This window comes from Peromyscus maniculatus, chromosome 1, assembly GCF_049852395.1.
Source record: "Peromyscus maniculatus bairdii isolate BWxNUB_F1_BW_parent chromosome 1, HU_Pman_BW_mat_3.1, whole genome shotgun sequence".
NCBI classification, from domain to species: Eukaryota; Metazoa; Chordata; class Mammalia; order Rodentia; family Cricetidae; genus Peromyscus; species Peromyscus maniculatus.
This window is the reverse complement of record NC_134852.1, coordinates 213,150,032-213,167,851: the sequence shown is the minus strand read 5'-3', so window position 1 is coordinate 213,167,851 and position 17,820 is coordinate 213,150,032. Positions and strand designations below refer to the sequence as shown.

The 17,820-nt window shown below is 42.6% G+C and overlaps 1 pseudogene; it reads right to left on the bottom strand.

Moving 5' to 3' along the window:
- Positions 1-15,847: 15,847 nt before the first annotated feature.
- Positions 15,848-15,937, bottom strand: LOC121826955 (U6 spliceosomal RNA; annotated as a pseudogene).
- Between the last annotated feature and the right edge of the window lie 1,883 nt (positions 15,938-17,820).

Genomic DNA, 17,820 nt, shown 5'->3' with positions numbered 1-17,820 from the left:
TCACAGGAGTTTGTTTCCTCATTTTACCCTGTGGGTCCTGGAGACTAAACTCAGGTCATCAAACTTGATGGCAAGCACCTTTGAGCCACCTTACATGCCTAAGAATACAATGTTTTAAGAGCATATTCAAACTTAAATGCACATTCACAAAGACAGACTATTTTAAACTACTAACATTAACAAATTTACAGTAATAGAAATCAAAGTTTTCATACCATGGCAGACCTGAGATGGTTCTCAAATCATAAAATTGGTAGCAAATGTTCTGAAAAATAACTAGTTGGTAGTTTTTAAAACACATCAAAATAATCCAAAGAGGGAAGAGTTCACAATGGAAACTAAAAATGGAATGTTGAGAAAATGAAGATGCATATTGAAATATTGTGGGATACAGCCAAAGCAGAGTTTGGGGTAAGTTTGTAATATTATCCTTTATATTTGGAAGAGGTCTCAGGTGCATAAACTAAGCTTTATAAATCAAATGAGTAACATAGAAAACAAACAAAAAATACATGATAATCTCAAAGCAAGCAAAAAGGAAGAAATAATAAAAATGGCAGCTCAAATAGTTGAAATTGGAAAAATAGACAAACTAAAAGCTGATTCTTTGCAAAGATCTTGGCCAAGCAAGAAAAAAGAGAAATGACACAAGCTAATCAACATCAGGAATGCAAAAAGGGACATCACTACAGATCTCACAGATGTCACTAGAGTTTGAATGGGACAAGATGAACGACTCTGTCCCCAAGTCAGGCAACTTAGGTCAAATGTACCCACTCTTTCTTATGGTAGTGTGAAAAACACTACCATAGGTTAGATAGATTTGTTTGTTTGTTTTGTTTTCTGTGTGTGTGTGTGTGTGTGCGCGCACGCGCGCGCGTGTGCGTGTGTATATGTGTGTGGTGTAGGTACAGAATGTGCCCATCTGGGTGCACATGGAGGCCAAAAGAAGATGTTAACTGTCCTTCTCTATCACTCCCCATCTTATCTTACTCTCTTGACACAGAGTCTCTCGCTGGCCCTGGAGCTAGAGAGTAACTACCAACCCCTAGTAATCCTCCTCTCTTCACTTACCACAGCACTGGGGTTACAAGCTCAAGTGACCATGCCCTGCTCTTACACAGGCTCTGGAATTTTAGCTCTGGGTTTTATGCGTGCATGGTAAGCAATCTTACTCACTGAGCCATCTCCCCACTTCCATTTTTTATTACATTTAATTATTTTGTGTGGGGAGCACATATCTGCCATACCATGCATGTGGTAGTCAGAGAACAACTTGAGAAAACTGGCTATTTTCTTCCATTCTGTGAGCCATGAAAATCAAACTCAGGTCGTCAAGCTTGGCAGAAAGCACCTTCACCTACTGAACCATTTCACTGCCCTCCCACGTTTATTTTTGTTAATCTCAAAGAATTTACAAAAACCAACTAGAGCTAACATATATCCATATGTATACATGCATATACATAGCATACATGTATATACTAATGTTGATTATACAAAATATAATAATTAAATTTAGAATATGCTTTTCAAAAATAATGTTGACAAAATTGGATATACATTTGTAAAGACATACAAGCATAAAAGATACCTCTACATCATAATACAAATATGAATAAAAAATGGATTGTATACCTAAATGCAAATAAGAAATTACTAGATAAAACATAAGAAAAACTTTTGTGACCCTGGGTTAACAAATAAATATAACACCAAGAGCAAGATCCATAAAAGAAAAAAAATAAGTGGAACTTTATCAAAGTGTACAATTTTGCTTGCAGAAGACACTTGTTAAGCAAGTACAATTAGCTGGGCGGTGGTGGTGCACGCCTTTAATCCCAGCACTCGGGAGGCAGAGGCAGGCGGATCTCTGTGAGTTCAAGGCCAGCCTGGTCTCCAAAGCGAGTTCCAGGAAAGGCGCAAAGCTACACAGAGAAACCCTGTCTCGAAAAACCAAAAAAAAGAAAAAGAAAAAAAGAAAGCACAATTAGGGGGCTGGAGAGGTGGATCCGTGGTTAAGAGCACTTACTACTTTGACAGAGAAGTCAGGTTCAGTTCCCAGCACCCACATGGAAGCTCACAACCATTTGTAGGGGAACCTACACCCTCCTCTGGCCTCCACTGACACTATGCATAAGTGGTACATATATACACACATATTTATATATCTATGTGTATATATATATATATACACATACATGCAGAAAAATCATATACACAAAGCAAAATAAGTCTTTTTTCAAGGAAGTAAAAGCATAAGTCACACTGTAAAACAAAATAGTTGCAAATCTTATTTCTAACAAAGAACTTGCATTGAGAATATCTAAAGTCTCAAACTCATCAATAGTAAAACATACCACCCAATTTTAAAATGGCAAAAGATAGGAACAAAGACTTCACCAAAGAAGATGTGTAAACAGCAATAAGCAAATGAAAATGCTTAACATTGTTAGTCACTAGAAAGTTTGAATTAGCATCACATATTAAACATCACTATACATCTATTATAATGACTATTTTTTATTAAAAACTGCCAATATCAAGTGCTGATGAGAAAGGTCACTTTCATGTATTGCTGGTGAAAACTGAAGCTAGTGCAGAAAAGAGTTTAGCAGTTTACATAGAAAACCAAATAATCATCAAATATTTATACTAAAGAGAAAAATTTGTTTCCCCTATGATGGTTAGTGATCATTGTCACTTTGATACAATCTGGGACCACCTTGGGTTCAGGCCTCCAAGCACATCTATGGAGGGTTACCTTAATTCCTTTGAGGTGGGAAAACCAGTCCACTGTTGGTGGCACCATTCCCTGGCTGGGTCCTGGACTGTGTACGTGATAAAAGAGAAGCTGAGCTGTGGCAAGCATTCATGGTTCTCTCTTCTGACTACAGACATGGCCAGCTGCCGCAGCTCCTGCTTCAGCTTCCTGACATGATGACTGTCCTTGAACTGTGAACAAAAATAAATCTTTTTCCCTTAAGCTGCCTTTATTGGATTTTTATCACAGCAACCAGAAAAAAAACTAAGACACACTCCCCTCACAAAAAAATCCTACATAAATATCTAAAACAGTTTTATTTGTCAATTCCCAAACAAAAACAACCCAAACTCACTTCAATAAGTAAAAACAAAGTAGAATATTACTCAGCAATAAAACAAACTATTGATTCACATGACAACAGGGATAAATTTGATCACACGCACTTTTCTGAATGCAAGATGTCAGGCCCCAAGGAAACAGGTTGTATTGCTTGGCTTAAAAGGCATTTGGGATAAAGTAAAACTACAGAAATGGAAAGCAATTTGATGGTTATCAAGATGGGGTCCCTATGGATTGCTGTTTTCACAGAACCCAGCCAGGCATGATGGCATGCAGCTATGATCACAACATTCACAGATGGGGCCAGGAGGGCCACAAGTTTAAGGACAGCCTAAACTACGTAGCTAAATTCTGTCTCAAAATAATGTTCATAAAAACTGTATGACTCTGTCATGGCTTGAACGAGAAATATCCCCACAGACTTGTGTATTTGAACATGTGACCCAGTTGGTGGAATTATTTGGGAAGGATTAGGAGGTGAGTCCTTGTTGGAGGAGGTATGTCACTGGGGGTAAGCTTAGAGTTTTCAAAAGGCCATGCTGTTCCCAGTCATTTTTAATCTACTGCATGCTTATGAATCGGATGTAAGCCCTCAGCTCCTGCTCCAGCACGAGGCCTGCCTGCCTGCTGCCATGCTCCCCACTGTGATGATCATGGATCCTAATTCTCTGGACTGACAGCCCCAACGAGCATTTTCTTTTATAAATTGTCTTGATCATGATGCCTGCACAGGAATGTGAAAGAAACTAAGACAACATGTGGGCACACAAACAGGCGCATGTACAGAATACTGTAAACATATACACTCCCCAAGCCTGGCTGCTGAGTGGGCTTAGAAACAGTCACGTCCTGTAGAAATGAGACAAGCTAGCCAGATCATGGTTTCCAAGACCGGCCAGAAAACCACACAGCAAGCCTGAATGAAACATATCCAGGTGCCACAAAGGAAGGAATGGAAAATTAAAGACAGGAAGGCAAAGGCGTGTTGCAAAAGCTTGCAAGCCAACCAAAGAAGGCTGGAAAGATTCACAGCTGGAACATCTTGAACCACAATGTAAGTAAGGGCAGCACCAGATTATCACCATGGAGCAGAACAAATCATAAGGCCTCCTAATGTTAAATAATGAGAAGGGACTGGTCTTCAGGACAGAAAAATTACATCCAATTAATCTAGAAAGGATGCTGAAGAGAGTCGCCCTAAAGTGTTACAGACAGGATCTGCTAGTGAATGCTAAAATTAGCTAATTGTTAGGTCTCCCAAGCCCACCCCAAGGCACATGCTAAAGGCCAACAGCCTGAAGTGCTGTCTGGTGTTGGTGGAGGCTTTGGAAGGTGGTATGTGCCCTTGAAGGAGCTTTTGAGATCAGCCCCTTCTTCATCTGTTTCTTTTTGTGCCCTGAGATGATACCACCACAACAATGCATCACAGGACCAAAGCAAGTGGGCCTGGTGACTGGAACCATGGACCAACATAAACCTTTTTTCTTAGATGATTTTCTCAGGTATTCTGACACATCCATGGAAAGCTAATAACTCACTAATGTTTGATTGGAAATGGGATATACTCTCAAGGTATCTCTTCTGAGATATTTATTCAGTGTAAAGGGGAAAAATAATACCTCGGATTTTAGAGCCATTTCCTCCCATTTTTTAAGCATTCCTATTGGAGAGAGGAGTGGAATACTCAGGAACAAGGTTCCCGTCATCTACGCTGCGGTGGGACGTTCTGGTAAGGAAACTGCTTTGAGTCACCCCTGCCCCCATAAGTAGCCCCAGTAAGCTCAGTGTTTCACTGGACTAGAACTTGGGTAGAATTCTTTCTTTGGTCTGTCGTTGGTGCCCTAACTGAGGTAAAGAGATGTTTGCTCACAGCTCCCCTGAAACAGGCACACAGCACCTTGATGTTGGAGAAGCCCAGCAGTCATTATTTTAACCAGACGAGGAAAGCTAACATCCTTAGGGACATCCTGTGTCCCTCGGGAAACACTGAAAACGGCACATAGCACCGTTACCCAAAACACTCTTCTTTGACTTCATCAGACCAGCCCAAACCCAGTGAGAGTCCTCAAAATTGCTGTCCCTTCAAAAGTGTCAACATCACAAAAAACACAAGGAAAGGCAGGAGAGCCACAGTGCTTCAGGAGGAATTACAGCAATGATTTTGGGACACTAGTAGATGCTGGAATAGAAGAAGGACTGGGATGCCCAAAATAAAATCCACAGTTCAGTGAGTATTAACTATTGAATTTTGATTATCATAGTACAACCCAGAAATATGTCCCAATTCAAAACTGAATGGTAGTTCCCACCAAACATGATTGATTTTTGCACCAACGTAGAGGAAAAAAGCTCAAAGATTCCTAGATTGACGTTTCATAAGGTGGGGCTGATCTGTATATGCATTAGCAATAGCAATGTGTATTGTGTACATACATGTGCTGTGTGTGTGTGTGTGTGTGCGATTAGCATGCCCTACATCACACCACAACACACTCAAAATGTAAAGTGATAATGAATGTTATTCACCCCTGTATTCTCAGGGAAGAGATTATAGATGATGCTGTCTTTTCTTCTTTTATATCATTACTTTCTAATTCTTCTGTCACTAACCTGTTTTAATGGGCATTTCCCAACTTTTGCAATTTAATTTTTGTGTGTAATCTAGTATAGAGCTGGATTAATGGAGGAAGGTCTACCACCAATACTGAGCCCCAAGGCATGAGAACATGGGGATGGGGACCATGTACTTGAAGCCCTCTCTACCCAGTCCCCACATCATCCTAGAGAATCTTGGGAAGTGTTGAGTCTTCTCTCCCTCCTTTGATTTCTGTCTTCAAGCAGGTATCTAATCTCTACCCATGAGGGTTTCATCTTTGGTTCCCAAGACCTGAGTCTTCTTCAAAGTCCAAGGAATGTCTACAAGAGACATGAGGGGAGATGGATCCCAATCCCTTGACCATCTCAGGCCAAGATAGGAAGCATCAGGGGCCTTGGCCCAGGCCACCCTTCACAGATAGAAAAGAGATGCTAAACAGTATCTGTGATGTGTGTGTCTGTGTGTCTGTGTCTGTGTGTATATATAAGAGAGACAGAGACATAGACTGAGTTCAGATCCCAAAAGAAACAAGTCCTTCATTCAAAGCCCTTAAGTCTGAGAACAAATCTCCTAGACTGAAATAGATTGAACCAGGAACTGATCTTGCCTGCTCAGTTTGTAAGAAGTTTAAATTGAGGGCCAGTGTCATTGGACTTCATGAGACAAAGCAGATGGTGGAAGCTAAGTGAGGGCCCAGGCGTGGAGGGCACAAGAGAAGAGGCCAGCTCTGCAACTCAAGCACCTCTTGCACGACTCCCTGAGTAGTGGACACAGGCAAGCTCCCTCGCAATTCCAAATTCAACTCCTCTGAGATTTATTTTTCTTTTGAAACAATTTTTGGCAGCTTTTGATCTTCTAAACTGAAAAAAATCAAAGAAATCTGTTTCTGTGGAGTATTAATAGCAAAGGAATTTCTGGACACTGCAAAGCAGGGGAGGAGTGTGTAGCATCTCAGTTTTATTCATCTTCAAAGCAAACTAAATATAGTTTTGAAAAATAGAAGCAGGAGACCCTACAGATTTTTTGAAGGGATGGAATAAACCTCTTTGCGCAAGAAAAGATGACATGAAATTTATCTTGAAGAACGTTCACCAGGCTGTTGTCCACTTAATGCCTACATGTGGGATGGCAGAGGGATCTGTACTTTATATCAGAAGCATATCCAAGTTGTACAAGGAACTCCAGAGCTCAAGTGCTGTCATCAATATGGGCGTTGTCTTCTCTTCTCCTGATGAGATAACAACACCCCACGGTCAGAAGACTTAAGACTTCTCTAACTAGCAAATATCTAGCCACTGTGCACAAAGCATCTCAGCATCATCATGACTCCATAACCCAAACCCAGGAAGCATGGAGATCACAGTGGACAGCAAGGAGCATGCTCTGCAGATGCTATAAGATGCAAGCATGCTGATATATCATTTGAAAGCATAGTTACCAAGATGCAACTATGAGTCAGACCTTCTAGGCATTGCCTGCAAGCAACCAAAACATTGAAGCCAACTTCTAACTGTGGCATGTGTTGTGAAGGAAACAAATGAGATAATATGATGGAGATGTTTAGGGGATGGGTAGTAATTTAGAAAGGAGGTGTCTAAGGAAAAGACTCCAAGACAAAAACTACAAGATGTAGTACCAACTCTTCAAAGAGCTAAGGAAAAAGCTACTCCAAGCAAGGCACAGTAGGTGCAAAGGCCCTGTGGCCTAATAACAACAGCTCCCACATCTGATTTTTTACCTTTCTGGAACACACCTATGGTGCATTAGACACCCACAATCTTCTACCTGCTGGACTATCTACTTACTCTCTGCTAAACAGACTGTTCCTTCAACAGGCCAAAGGGGCCAAGAGCTACTGCAACCTCCAGGAGCAGCTTCAGTCAGTGCACATTCGGAGTGTGTGAGTAATTGGACCCATTTCTCTACCTTGAAGCAGGACCACTAAAGCAAGACTCATCTCTCGGAGGTCTTGGTCAAAATGCCATTCCCATTGCTCTCAGTAACAACCCAAAGACGCACTTGACATTTGGTTCCTTGTTCTCCCCCATAGGATCCAGGTACCCCACCAACTCCTACTGCTACCTTCGAGAAGCCTTCAAAGCAAGTCTTAAGAAGAGAGAGAACAAGAGCAAAGTGCTTCAAATATTGGCCGTTCAGAGGGGTACAGAGGAAGGCTATCCTTCTTCTTTCCTTTAAACTGGAAGGTTCCAACCAAGCTTGAGCCTTGGTTCAACTGAAGCTCAAAATCAGTGTTTCCTGACTCGGGGCCACAGCCATGAAGGCTCTAGAACCCAGCTCAGGGATTCTGGGGCCCTGTTCTTCCTACAGCCAGCAGGACAAGCTAATGAGGACTTTGTGTTCTTGGCCCCTGCTCCTGCCCAGCTGTCCTTTTGACTAAGGACATTTTGAGACACGTGTGAGCCACACCCCTCATAGCAACTATCCCCCTAGATCTGGCCTCTGACTGAGTCCCATTCCTTTGGACCTTGAAAGCATTCTGCTCCCTTCTGGGATAGGTGAATGCCCTGGTGGTATAGTTCTTGGCTGTAAGAGGGATATGCCCTTACCAGTACCTTCCCCCAACAAGTTCTCAACATATAAAGACCCCTCAGAGGCTTCTAGCCTGTTTGTGAATGAGCAAGGGGGAAAAAAGGTGAAAGTCACCAGATTTGCCATCGAGACCTGGGTTGAGTCATAGCTCCGCCATTGTACATCTATGGGGTCTTGGCAAAGGTCACTTGAGAGGCTTGTGAAGTAGTTCAATGGATAGAGTATGCTTGCTTAAGCATGCATGATGCCCTAAATTAGATTTCTGTCACCACATAAAGTAGGTGTGGCAGCACGTGTCTACCATCCTGGCACTCAGGAAGTAGAGGCAGGAGGATCACGAGTTCAGGTCATCCTTGGCTACAGCACAGTTTGGGTGTCAGCTGGAATACACACAGGAGGCACTGACTCAAGAAAAGAAAAAAGTAACAGAAAGGGAAAGAACGCAGAAAAGTCATTTGGCTTCTCAGAACAAAGGCGCAAAGTCATCATTCTGACTTTACAGAAGGTAAGGATGGGTTTGAGGGAGGCAGTTAGGCAAATGCACACTGTGTCCTGATGAGTCCTTTGAGAATGTACCAGGATTCACTCGACTCTGGTTTGTCCCTGAGTCTGTCGTGAGTAACAGTGTCTCCATATACTGTCACCAGCTGTCACCCTTCCAACACTTATGAAACTGCAGTGCAGGCAGAGCCGGGGGAGACAGGGTAAAGGGACACACCTCTGCAAACACTCGGCTCTGCGTCCCACCAAATCCTCACTCAGCTCCTATTCACTCTTAATTTCACTCTGATCTCAACACACAATGTATCTGTTTCCCCAGTCCAGTGCACTCGAGAAAGAACAAATTCGATAAAGGCAGGAGAAGCAGAGAGAGCAGCTCGTAGAGGAGGACAAGACATAAAACCAATGGTTAGCAGGCACAAAGGATCAATCGTGAGTTTAGGACATAAGGAACCACTCATGGAGGAAAGTTAAGGCAAGGCTCAAAGCAGGAACTGGATGGAGGCAGGAGCTATGGAGGAACCCAACTTACTGACTTGCTCTCCAGGCTCATGCCCAGCTACCTTTCTTATACTGCCCAAGATCATCTGCCCATGGGTGGCACCACCCACAGTGAGCTGGACCCTACCTACCACATCAATAATCATCAAAAACATGCCCCCATGTGTTGTTCTAAGCTTAGATGGTCTCTTAATAAAAAACCTGGAGCCAGATATTGGGGTGAAAACTGAAACATCAGAGAAGCAGAGCAAGCCACAGCCAACCTCACCTCACCAACTCCTCAGCTGATCCTGTTTCCTCAGACTGAAAGCTGCTGAGTCCTCACCCGAAAGGATCTCAGCTGAACTGCTTTAGTTCCTGTTTTCCCATGCCTCATATACTTTCCTCTGCCCTGCCATCACTTCCTGGGAGTAAAAGTGTGTGCCACCACTGCCTGGCTTTGTTTCCAGTGTGGCCTTGAATTCACAGAGATCCAGAGGGATTTCTGCCTCCCAAGAGATAGAATTAAGGGTGTGTGGCCTCTATGTCTAATCTAGTGGCTGGCTCTGTTCTCTGATCCTCAGGCAAGTTTATTAAGATATACAATATATCACTACACCCATGGCTTGCCTGTAATCAATGTGACAGGCATTCTCTCAATTGAAGTTCCCTCTTCCTTGATGACCTTAGTCTGTGTCAGGCTGACACAACACCAACCATTATGGCAGTTTATTTACATGTGTTGATAATGTTGAAGACAGTGTGAAAGGCTTTACAGTCTTTTGAAAATCTTCTCAGGTATGTTCATTTCAAAAGTTTCTTTGGGAAATAATTAGAAATATGTTCTATGAGCAAGGATAATCTGTGTTTAACAGTGACCATGGCAAGCAGTCCCTAGTGGTTCATTAAACAGCTATAAAAGATAGAAAATATGCTGAGTGGTCGAGTTATGCCTACAGTACACTGGAAACTATAAAAATCCAGATACAGAAGTGAGGAGTTATTGTGTGCATATATGCATACACACTTTAAGTAAGTATGTTTATATACAAGTGAATTACTGGGTGGCAGTGGAGCACACCTTTAATCCCAGCACTCAGGAGGCAGAGCCAGGTGGATCTTTGTGAGTTCGAGGCCAACCTGGTCTGCAGAGTGAGACCCAGGACAGGCACCAAAACTACACAGAGAAACCCTGTTTCAAAAAAAAAGAAGAAGAAGAAGAAGCATACACAGAGAAAGTACATACCCAAGAGAGAAAGCCAAAGAAAGTCTAAAAAAATTACTCCAAAAATGTTAAAATGATTACCTGTGGATTAAAGGGTTATAGGCAGCCTTTTCACTTCTTTCCTCCTTTTTGCTTATCTAAATTTTCTTCTTAATAGCATATACTATTTGTGTGACGTTTTTGTTACTTTAACAGCCCCTTCCCCGTGCTGCTGTTGGTGAATTAATGATAAAAGTAGTTTCCCACGCCCAGTCTCTGGCTGTGAACACTCCTACGGTCACCTTCTTGCTCCTGTGTAGTTCCTCAATAGTCTGAGGAAGACAATCTGTGATGTCGCAGCTGAGACCAGACACAGTTGGTGGTTGGTGAGTGACTAGCCAGCTCTGGGCAGAGCCCAGAGGCTCTCCCAGGAACCACACCTGGAGGAGAAACAGGAGACTCTCAAAGTAATTCCCAGAAAGGGAGGGAAGTCAATTAGAAAACCTAACACCTAGGCATCACTCCTCCCCAGGTCATCTAAAAGGCCAGCTCCAAGCTCTGGTGATCCAGGAAGGGGCTAAGCGATGGGAAGAGGCCAGCTTTCAGTGTGATCTCTGCCTCTCACCACTTTCACTAGGGGACACACACACACACACACACACACACACACACACACACACACACACACACACACACCCCTCAGTCCTTGTCCCCATGATATAATTTTCATCTCCAAAAAGCACACTGTCTCTCTAGGAGTCTTCCAAATAAATATTGTCAAATGTCAAAATTGAGTAGAACATCCCGTATCATTTTACTCGCTTGCTTTAATCAAGGTGTCCAAAGTCTCACAAGCAGTTGGCTCAGGAACCAAGATTAGACCTCAGATGGCTGTTCTCTGAAACCAAGGTTTGAGCCTCTGGGTGCATGGCCCTTCCTAAGATATGCTTCCTAGAGTGATGAAGCCACTGGCTGGTGAGAAAGACTCAGGTTATCACTTGGATCTGTGCTAATATGAGTTGTTCTCAGAGCCAGGGTGGAAGAGCAGTTGGAGAATGAGACACTCAACTCCTGCCCAGCCATTCACCAGACCAGGCACCTCCAGATGACCAAGGGTTCTCTAAGCCTTAGTTTCTCTATAAGATAAAAAGCTCCTCCCCTGTCCAGTGCAGACCAAAAGGATCATGCCATTCAACATGTAGAAAGCCACGTTTTTCTACATTTTCCCCGTATTTCTCCATAGTTTGCTGGGTGCCAGGTACTAGACCAATCCAACCAGATCGCTCCCTTAAACCCTGCTCCTGGGACTGCATAATCTGCTTCTCTTACAGCTTGAGATTTAACATTTTCTTGTACCTTTGTAGGCTTCTCCTTCTTTAGGTTAGGGAATTTTTCTTCTATGATTTTTTTGAAAATATTTTCTGTGCCTTTCATCTGGGTTTCTTCTCCTTCTTCTATTTCTATTATTCATAGGTTTGGTCTTTTCATAGTGTCCCAGATTTCCTTGATGTTTTCTGCCAGAATTTTTTAGATTTAACATTTTCTTTGACCAAGATATCCATTCCTTCTGTCGCATCTCCAATACCTGAGATTCTCTCTTCTCTTTCTTATGTTTCATTGGTGAGGCTTGCCTCTGAGGTTCTTGCTTGAGTTCCTAAATTTTTTTTTATTCCCAGGTTTCCCTCTGGGTTTTCTTTATTGAATCTACTTCTACTTTTAGATCTTCAATTGTCTTTTTTTTTTCATTTCCTTCCAGTTTTTGTTTGTGTTTTCTTAGATTTATTCATTTTCTCTTTCATGACCTCTATCATGTTCATAAAGGCTATTTTTTATTCGTCTATTTATTTTACATCCTGGACACAGGCTCCCCTCCATCCTCCAGTCCCAGCCTCTCCCCCATTGAACCTCCTGCTCCCATCCCTAACCACCTTCTCTTCTCTCTCCATCCAGGAAAGAGCGGGTCTCCCATGAGTGTGGGGCACCCGCTCCCACTTTCTCCCCAGGGCACTCTTGAGGATGGTGAAGCGAGAAATATTTAGATAGAAGGATAGAGGGGAGAGAAACAGATAGGAACACAGGATGACCTTAGGAGCACCTGGATCCTTAACCACTGGCCCCTCCGGTATCTCCTAAGGGCCCTTTTATAGGAATACCAAGGGGTGGAGCAAAAGACCTCCCCCTAGTACAGCCAAGTGCAGAGCCTTCTAATCACCTGGTAACCACACATGTGGTCAAACAATTCTCTAATGCAGCCCTACTGAATAAAGCAAGCTCAGATCTCACTGGGAAACCTTTTTCAGGCCTCTACACATGCATATCAATAAAACATGGCATATCAAGTTGGAGTAAGACTAAGCACCTCCCCTTGTATGAAGTAAGGCTGGGCAAGTATGAGGAGTAGGGTCCCAAAAGCCAGTGAAAGAGTCAGAAGTAGTCCCCGTTCCCATTGTTAGGAGTCCTACAAGAGTACCAAGCTACACAACTGTAACATATATGCAGAGTCCCTAAGTCAGTCCCATGCAGGCTACCTGGTCATCCATTCAGTCTCTGGGAGCCCCTATTAGCCCAGGTTGGCTGACTGTGTGAGCCTTCCTGTGGTTTCCTTGACCCCTCTGGCTCCTACACTCCTTTTACCTCCTCCTTATCCCTCTCTTCCTCCTCCTCTGAAAGATTCCCAAGCTCCACCTAATGTTTGACTGTGGGTCTGCATCTGCCTCCATCAGTTGCTGGATGGCACCTCTCTGAGGACAGTTGGGCCAGGCACCAATCTGGTCACAGGAGATGGCAAGTTAAGGCTATTTATTCACTATTGTTAAGAGTCTAAGCTGGGGTCCTCCCTGTAGATCCCTGGGAGAGTCTCCTGCACCAGGCTTCCATCCAACCCCAAAACGCACCCCAAGCAGTCTCTCTCAGCACTCTTCCCCTCTGTGCCCCCGTAACCTGATCACTCCTGTTCCCAACCCCACCTGCCCTCAGCACACTCACAAAATCTCTTCTATTTCTCCTTCCCAGGGAGATCTAGGGTGTCCCCCCACGAACCCTTCCTTGTTATCTAATCTCTCTAGGTCTGTGGATTATAGCATAATTATCCTTTATTTTACAGCTAATATCCACTTATGAGTGAGTACATACCATGTTTGTCTTTCTGGGTTACCTCACTCAGGATGATTTTTTTCTAGTTCCATCCAGTTGCCTTCAAATTCCCTAGTGCCTTTGTTTTTGACAGCTGAGTAATGCTCCATTGTGTAAATATACCACATTTTCAAAGGGATACAAGGCACATACCTAAACATAATAAAAACCAAAACCAGGCCTGTGCTATTGGTGTTCCGTTCAGGAAGTTGGCTCCTGTGTCAATGTGTCTGAGAGTATTCCCCACTTTATCTTCTATCAGGTTCAGTGTATCTGTATTTATGTTGAAGTCTTTGATCCACCTGAACTTGAGTTTTGTGCAGGGTGATAAATATGAATTGATTTGCATTCTTCTACATGCCAATATCCAGTAGACCAGTACCATTTGTTGAAGATGCTTTCTTTCTTTCATTGTATAATTTTGGCTTCCTTGTCAAAAATCAGGTGTTCATAAGTATGTGAATTTACATCTAGCTCTTCAATTCGATTCCATTGATCCACTGTCTGTTTTTCTACCAATACCATGTGGGTTTTATTGCTATAGCTCTGTAGTAGAGCTTGAAATCTGGGATGGTGATATCTCCAGTAGCTGTTTTATTGTACAGGAATGTTTTAGCTATCCTGGATTTTTTGTTTTTCCATATAAAGTTGAGTGTTGTTCTCTCAAAGTCTGTAAAGAATTGTGTTTGTGTTTTAATGGGAATTGCATTGAATTTGTAGATTACTTTTGGTAGGATGGTCATTTTTACTATGTTGATCCCACTGATCCATGAGCTTGTGAGATCTTTCCATATTCTGATATCTTCTTCAGTTTCTTTCTTCAAAGACTTGAAATTCTTATCATTCAGGTCTTTCACTTGCTTGGTTAGAGTTACAACAAGATATTTTATATTATTTGAGGCTATTGTAAAACATATTGATTCTCTGATTTCTTTCTCAGCCTGTTTTTCATTTGTATATTGGAGGGCTGATTTTTTTTTTTTTTTAGTTAATCTTGTACACCACCACTTAACTAAAGCTGTAGGAGTTCCCTGGTAGAGTTTTTGGGGTCACTTATGTATACTATCATCTTATCTGTGAATAATGATACTTTGACTTCTTCCATCCTTTCCTATTTGTATCCCTTTTATTTCCTTTAGTGGTCTTATTGCTCTAGATAGAACTTCAAATATTATACTGAATAGGTATGGAAAGAGTGGACAATCTTGTCTTGTTCCCGATTTTAGTGGAATTGCTTTGAGTTTCTCTTCATTTAATTTGATGCTGGCAATTGGCTTGCTTTATATTGCTTTTATTATGTTTAGTTATGTTCCTTGTATCCCTTATCTTTCCAAGACATTTATCATGAAGGTTTGTTGGATTTTATCAAAGGTTTTTTTTTTTTCAGCATCTATAGAGATGATCGTGTTTTTTTTTTTTCTTTTAGTTTGTTTATACGGGGAATTACATTGACAAATTTTTGTATGTTGAACCATCCCTGCATCTCTGGGATGAAGCCTACTTGGTCATGGTGTACAATCTTTTTAATGTATTCTTGTATTGCCAGTATTTTGTTGAGTATTTTTGCATCTATGTTCATGAATGAAATTGGTCTGCAATTCTCTTTCTTTGTTGAATCTTTGTGTGGTTTGGGTATCAGGGTGATTGTGGCCTCATAGAAAGAGTTTGGCAATGTTCCTTCCATTTCTATGTTGTGGTATAACATTTGAAGAGTATTGGTATTGGCTCTTCTTTGAAAGTCTGGTAGAATTCTGCACTAAAACCATCTGGCCCTGGGATGTTTTTGTTGTTATTGTTTGGGAAACGTTTAATGACTGCTTCTATTTCCTTAGGGGTTATTGGTCTGTTTAAATCATTTATCTGATCTTGATTTAATTTAGGTAAGTGCTACCTATCAAGAAATTTGTTCATTTCTTTTAGATTGTCCAATTTTGTGGAGCATAGGTTTTTGAAGTATGACCTAATGCTTCTCTGTATTTCCTCAGAGTCTGTTGTTATGCCCCCCTTTTTGTTTCTGATTTTGTTGTTTTGGATGTTCTCTCTCTGCCTTTTAGTTAGTTTGGATAAGGGTTTAAAAATATGGACTGGGGCTGGAGAGATGGCTCAGCGGTTAAAAGCACTGGCTGCTCTTCTAGAGGTCCTGAGTTCAATTCCCAGCATCCACATGGTGGCTCACAACCATCTGTAAGGCATTCATGCAGACAGAATACTGTATACATAATAAATAAATCTTTAAAAAAAATTAAAAAAATAAAGTGCTACAAGTGACACTTTAAAAAAAAATATGGACTGTTTCACAAATTTGCATGTCATCCTTGCGCAGGGGCCGTGATAATCTTCTCTGTATATGTGCTGCCAAAGTGAGCACTCATAAAGGCTGTTTTAAGGTCTTTCTGTTGTGCTTCAGCTATGTTGGAATTCTCAGGGCCTCCTGTAGTACAATAGCTGACTCTAGTGGCTGTTATTGTGTTTTTATGCTGGAGTGTAGGCATCTGGGGTTGAGATGATTGTAATTCTAGGTGCTAATATCTGGTCTTGTCTTTGTTGAGTAGGTGTTTTGTTCCTTGGTTTCTGTTGCCCTCTCTGGTTCTTGAGAGAGTGTGGTGTCTGTGTGGTGTCTGGTAGGAAATTCTTCTGGGATCCTGCTAGGTATGGCCACTGGGAAATCCCAGTAAAAAGTGTTTCTAGGTGTTAGGAGCTGACACTTAGGAATGGGGCTGGGCTTGGAGGAGTGGGCTGAGGGGGTCCCCAGGAGAGAGGAAAGCAGGGTGAGGGGGTCCCCATGAGAGAGGAAAGCAGGGTGAGGGGGTCCCCAGGAGAGAGGAAAGCAGGGTGAGGGAGTCCCCAGGAGAGAGGAAAGCAGGGTGCTCCACCAAGATCTACTTAGTCCTCGTGGGATGGAGGCAGAGAGTGAGGAGAGGATGCCACAGGCAGTCTGCTACAAAGCTGGGGATGAGAACAGGGGGCTGGATTCGGAGGAGAGGAGGCAAAGTGAGATCTGAAGCTCTCCTGTCTGCTTTGATGGCCTGCTTGCCTCTCTGTCAGGCTTGACTGGCAGGTTCCCATGGGATGCCTCCTGGAGTTGTGGGCTGGGATAAAACAATGAGCAGGAGGAAGGCTCAAGAGAAGGATCTGTGTGATCCACTGGAATTGGGGGCAGGGAGGGAGGAGAGAGAACAGGTCCACTCTACATAAGAAAAAGAGAAGTGAGATGGTGTTTACACATAGGCCAATGCACAGGATAAAATCTTGTAGCTTGGAGCCCCTGCTGAGGGTCTAACAGGATGGTTCCAGACCACAATGTTGTCTGAGAGAGGACTCCAAGTTGCCAATGGTGTTCTAAGAAGATGAACCCCAGAACCAGAGGAAAGTATCTAAATCCCATTCTTTCTGCTCCGTTCTACCTATAAAAACCCAATGTGCTCCACATCTTGGGCTGTGCCTGATATGGTCAAAATGGCAGAGTAAATAAAAGGGAACAAGGAAGCTAAATCATTTGCTTGCTTTCAAGGAATTATAAAAAAGAGAGTATTTTTGACCAATTATCCCTTCTTTAATTTTTGTAGCCTCTCTTTATAGAAATACTCAGAATCAGAATTTGAAGACAGTAGCCATCTTTAGGGACAGCACCCTATAGAGAGGAAGGCCGTGAGCCCACATGTTTCTGAATCCAGAAAAGATCTAGTTGGCTCTCTGGTTCCCAAAAGACTGCAAGTACTTGATTTGGGGTTTTTCTTGGAAGGTGTGTGTGTGTGTGTGTGTGTGTGTGTGTGTGTGTGTGTGTGTGTGTGTCCATGAGTAAAAGTATGCAACGCACACATTAATGTACATGCAAGAACACATGTGCACATGGAGGCCAAGGGGCAGCCTTAGCTATCATTCCACAGGTGCTATCATTCCGTCCGTTTTGTTTTGTTTTGGTTTGGTTTGGTTTGTTTTTTCGAGACTGGGTCTCTCACTAGCCTAAAGCTTGCCAAACAAGCTAGCAGCCCCAAGGATCTGCCTGCTCGGCCTCTCCAGGGCTTACAAGAACACATCCAGCTTTTTGCTTTTTACGTGGGTTCCGAAAATTGAACTCAGGACCTTGTGCTTGCACAATAAGTACTTACTGGGCCACCTCTTCAGTCCTCTCTCTGAGTCATGTTTAAGTCCAGGCAGTTCTGAGGTAAAGAGACCTCCTTTCTTGCCAACACCTCTCTGCACAGTTTCAGCACCATCCACAGCTTCTTACTCATGGACGAGCCTTCCAGG